The sequence below is a fragment of the Olea europaea genome, chromosome 15, assembly GCF_002742605.1.
Source record: "Olea europaea var. sylvestris chromosome 15, O_europaea_v1, whole genome shotgun sequence".
Classification (NCBI taxonomy): domain Eukaryota; kingdom Viridiplantae; phylum Streptophyta; class Magnoliopsida; order Lamiales; family Oleaceae; genus Olea; species Olea europaea.
Window position 1 is genome coordinate 8,807,816 of NC_036251.1, and position 5,457 is coordinate 8,813,272.

The following is a 5,457-nucleotide window of genomic DNA, read 5'->3' on the forward strand; positions in this document are numbered from 1 at the left end:
TGCATTATTTATGTCTGTGTCTCCTGAAGAGTTTAGAAGAGTGTCAATATGCGAAACTGTTAAAGAGGTATGGGACATTCTTGAGACAACGCATGAAGGAACTAAAACTGTGAAAAATTCTAAGTTGCAAATGCTGGCCTCAAGGTTTGAAGAAATCAGGATGAAGGATGATGAATCTTTTGATGAGTTCCATGCTAAATTGAATGACATTGTTAACTTTAGTTTCAACCTAGGTGAGAGGATTTTCGAGCCCAAAATTGTGAGGAAGGTTCTTAGATCCTTGCCCGAGAGATTTAGACCTAAAGTTACAGCTATTAAAGAAAGCAAGGATCTGGATACAATTAAGATAGAAGAACTCGTAGAATCCCTTCAAACCTATGAACTCACCATTTCACAACCGAGGAAAAATAAGTCCATAGCCTTGAACACTGTTAGGAAAGGGGAGTCTGAGTCATCTGGCGTGGAAACTCTTAGAGATGAGGAGATTGCCTACTTTGTAAAGAAATTCCAAAAAGTCTTAAAGGACAAAAAATGGCCTCAAGAGAAAAGGAGAGGAGCCCCTAGTAAATTACAAAGAGAGAAGAATGATAAATCAACTTCTAGGAACCCTGGTAAGAAATCTCAAGTGGTTAGGTATCATGAGTGTCAGGGATTTGGGCACTATAGAAATGAATTACCTAGCTTTAAGAAAAATCTAAAGAAGGGGAGTAGCAAGGCATTAGTTGTGTCCTTGACTAATGATGATTCTAACTCAAGTGAACAAAGTGATTCCTCAAGCAGTGAGGAGGAAAAAGGCTACATGACTTTTGTATCTACTGTCAGGAGCGAGTTAGACAAGGAGAGTGAGAAGGTCGAGGAGGAGGTAAAGAGTAACAAGTCTGGTGATGATTCGAAGGATTAGACGGATATACATGAGACTTATCAACTTCTGTTTCAGGAAAGTCTCAAGATCAAAAAGGTAAATAAAGCCCTATTTAAGAAGGTAGACGAGCTTGAGAGAGAGAAGGAGAAAAACACATATGATCTTCAAGTCTCATCTAATAATCTTAGTGAGTTGAAGTGTGTCAATGAGAAATTAGAGGATAAGGTCAAGACATTGACTTGTGAATTAGAGAAATCTAGCACTCAATTGCAGTCATTTGTGAGTGGAACTAAGAAACTAGACGATTTGTTAGGAATGAACAAACCAGCTAGAAATAGGCAAGGTCTAGGATTTTTGAAGAATGATAGAAATGTGTCTAGTTTGTCCAAGATCACATTTGTCCTCGCTTCCAATAGATCTAATGTTTTAACCAATCCAGAATCCAAAGACAAGAATTTCACTGGACTGAAGGCCACTAGAGCTCATAAGATTTCTATACCTAATTTTCATGATCGACACTCACGTGCATCTGAACCTAGGTTCATAACCACTTGTCATCACTGCGATGCTTTAGGCCACACGAGACCTAGGTGTCGAAAGCTAGCAAATAGGAATCGAAGTCAGGATATCCCTAGTCAAGTGAACTTCTTTTTAAATCAGGTTAGCCACTTAAATGAGATGGTAACGAGGTTGGCTAGGATCACCTCGACCTCGAGAAAAGTTTGGGTAAAGAAATCTGATGTGGGTGAGTATACTGTGAATCTAAAATATTTTGTTGCTCATGTTGCATATAAGGCTCAAAATACATGCATGTGGTATCTTGATAGTACTTGTTCTAGACACGTGTGGTAGCAGGGCCTTATTCTCTACCTTTGATGACTGTAACGACGGTGTAGTTACCTTTGGGGACGGAGCTACGGTACCCATCTGAGGTAAAGGCTCATCACCATTGCTGGAGTTCCTACAATATTAATGTACTTTATGTAGAGGGCCTTAAGTCCAACTTGTTGAGCATTAGTCAAATCTGTGATACTGACTATGAAGTGAGTTTTGTCCAAAAGAGATGCATTGTTTATGACGCTTCTGGTGGTGTTGTTCTTGAAAGTGTTATAATATCTGATAATTGTTATGGAGTTCTTCCAAACTTAAACTATGTGTGTAGTAGTGCTAGAATTGATATGTCTAAACTTTGGCATCAACGGCTCGGTCATGTTAGCTACAGAAGTCTGTCTAAATTGGTCAAAAAGAAGATTGTCGAGGGTTTACTTAAGATTGATCAAAGTGAGAATGCTGTGTGCAAGCCGTGTCAACAAGGAAAGCAACTCAGGATGAACCATAAGTGAACCTCGAAAATCTTGACGAATAGACCCTTAGAGCTTCTTCATATGGATTTAATGGGACTATCTAGGGTAGAGAGTCTAGGAGGTAAACGGCATATTCTGGTTGTGGTAGATGACTTTTCTAGATACACCTGGATTGAACTGTTAAGAGAAAAATCTGAGACGGGTAAATAGGTTAAGTCCTTATGTAAAAGACTCAAAACTGAACAAAATCTTCCTATTTCTAGGGTTCGAAGTGATCATGGAAAAGAATTTGAAAACTTCAATCTAGAAAACTTCTGTTTGGAGGAGGGGATTAAGCATAGTTCTTCTCACCAATCACTCTACAGCAAAATGGAATTGTTGAAAGGAATAATAGAGTGCTTCAAGAAATGGTTAGGGCCATGCTTCACAGTAAGAATCTAGCAATGCATTTATGGGGTAAACCTATTAACACCGCGTGCCACATAGTAAATAGGGTATACTTGAGACCGAAATCAAACAAGACTCCCTATGAGATCTGGAAAGGCAAGAAGCCTACTGTTAAATACTTTCGGGTGTTTGACAACAAGTGTTACATTCTGAGGGATAGAGAAAATCTAGGCAAGTTTGATTCCAAAAGTGATGATGGGATTTTTCTAGGATATTCTAAGAACAGTTGAGCCTACCGAGTTTACAACTTGTGTACTCAGAGTGTCTTGGACTCTGTAAATGTTGTTATTGATGATGCCTTTACTGAGGGGGAGAGTGTTGAAAATGGGGTTGACATAGAAGATCTAAGTGATGATCAAGGAGCCATTGCTGAAAATAAAGCGCAATAAATTCCAAAATCTCCACGCTTCTCAGAAAACATCTCTGAACAGGGTCTACCAAATTGGGATCAGTTTAAGCTTCCTAGAGAACCATCTTCCAGGGTCAAATCTAATCATCCTAAGGTTAACATCATCGAGGATTTGGATGAAGGTATGAGGTTACGAAATAGAGTTCTAAATAACCTAACATATACTAGCCATGTATCCCAGATTGAACCTAAGAAAGTAGAGGAAGCCCTTAGAGATGAATGCTGGGTGAATGCCATGCATGAGGAGCTTAATCAATTTGTGAAATAATGTTCGGTATCTAGTTCCTAGGCCTGATGACTATAATGTGATAGGTACTAAGTGGATCTTCAAGAATAAAATCGATGACCAAGGTACCATAACTAGAAATAAGGTTAGACTAGTTGCCCAGGGGTACACTCAGGTGGAAGGGGTAGATTTTGATTAGACTTTTGCCCCAGTTGCTCGTCTTGAGTCCATTCATATTCTTCTTGCAGTTGCATGTACCTTAGGGTTCAAGCTATATCAAATAGATGTCAAGAGTGCATTCTTAAATGGAATACTTCAAGAAGAGGCGTATGTTGAACAGCTGAAAGGATTTATTGACCCTAAGTTTCCTCATTATGTCTACAAACTCAATAAATCATTGTATGGTCTAAAACAAACTCCTAGAGCTTGGTATGACAGACTCACCATTTACCTTATTGAGCATGGGTTCTCACGAGGTGGTGCTGACAGAACCTTATTCATTAGACATATTGAAAAAACTATCACTGTAGCTCAGATATATGTCGATGACATCATCTTTGGCTCTCCCATTGACTCCCTTGCTCTTGAATTTGCTGAATGCATGAAACAAGAATTTGAAATGAGCATGGTTGGAGAGCTAAGTTACTTCCTTGGTCTTCAAGTAAAGCAAACTGATTGTGGGCTGTTTATCTCTCAATCAAAATATGCCAAAGATCTTGTGAAGAGATTTGGCTTGGACAGTAAGAAACACACAAGGACACCCATGAGCACAAATGTTAAGTTAGAACATGATCCTACAGGTAAGAGTGTTGATCAAACTGTGTATAGGAGCATGATAGGCAGTCTGCTATACCTTACAGCTAGTAGACTTGACATAGCGTTCAGTGTTGAAGTATGTGCTAGATTTCAAGCTGATCCTAAGGAGTCCCATCTTAGTGCAATGAGGCACATTATTAGATATGTCAATAGGACAGTAGATCATGGGATCTTGTATTCCAAAGAGTCCAATCTAGAACTAGCCGGCTATTCTGATGCCGATTGGGTCGAAAATGCCGATAATAGAAAAAGTACCTCGGGTGGATGTTTCTATGTTGGTTCTAATCTTGTCTCATGGATGAGTAAGAAACAAAACTTAGTCTTCTTGTCCACAGCCGAGGCAGAATACATTGTAGCTGGTAGCTGTTGTACTCAACTGCTTTGGATGAAGCAAATGTTGAGTGACTATGGGATAAATCAGGGTACTATAACTATTTTCTGTGACAATACTAGTGTTATCAACATATCAAAAGTCCTGTTCAGCATTCTAGGACCAAACACATTGACATTCGTCATCACTTTATTCGAGAGCTAGTTGAGTTCAATATGATATCACTTGAACACATCTCTACTGAAAATCAATTTGCCGATTTGTTCACTAAACCTCTAGATGGGTTTAGATTCGAGTCACTTAGGAAAGCTGTTGGCATCTGTGTTCCTCTCTGATCGTCTTCATAGATGCATGCATTCTTTTCTGCATTCATTACATTGCCTATTTGTGTTCTTGCATCTGTCTTTCATTTTGGCTTTAAAAAAAAGGGATTAATCATCACGTGTCATTTTTGCATTGTAGCTATTCACTTGGAGTTGCAATTTGAAATCAAATGTGCATTCAACACATGATTAGTTTTTAATTCTCATCACTTATCTTGAGTCTGTATGGAGTACTTAGTATATGTCACTTCATATTATATTTGCACAACACACACTAGGATCGTGTGAGTGAGTCTTGACCGCATGTGTGAGACTTGGGATGACTATCATTTGTCGTTGAGTAGACATTGGATTTGAATTGATCTTGGACTAGATGACCTAACTTCTGGTGTACCCCCAAGTGTTTCCACATCGTATCTATTATATCACATCTTATACTATCTTCGGAGCCTAGATGACTCGAGCAATTAAGTCTAAGGGATTTCTCATAACCTGGTGCCCTAAAGCCAATTGGTTTGGGAGTCACCGACCCAACACTCATTATTGGGGTCTTCTTAGTAGCTTAATGGGGATGAGATTGCACATAAAAATAAAATAAAATAAAATAAAAATAGAGGTCCTTAATGACAGGGAGAGAAAGAACAGTTTTACACCATATTTTAACGAATTATAGGTCTTAGTGGCATTGGATTTGACCTTCAAACGTCTGAGTGTTGACTCCTACGTCGGTGATTTGGCT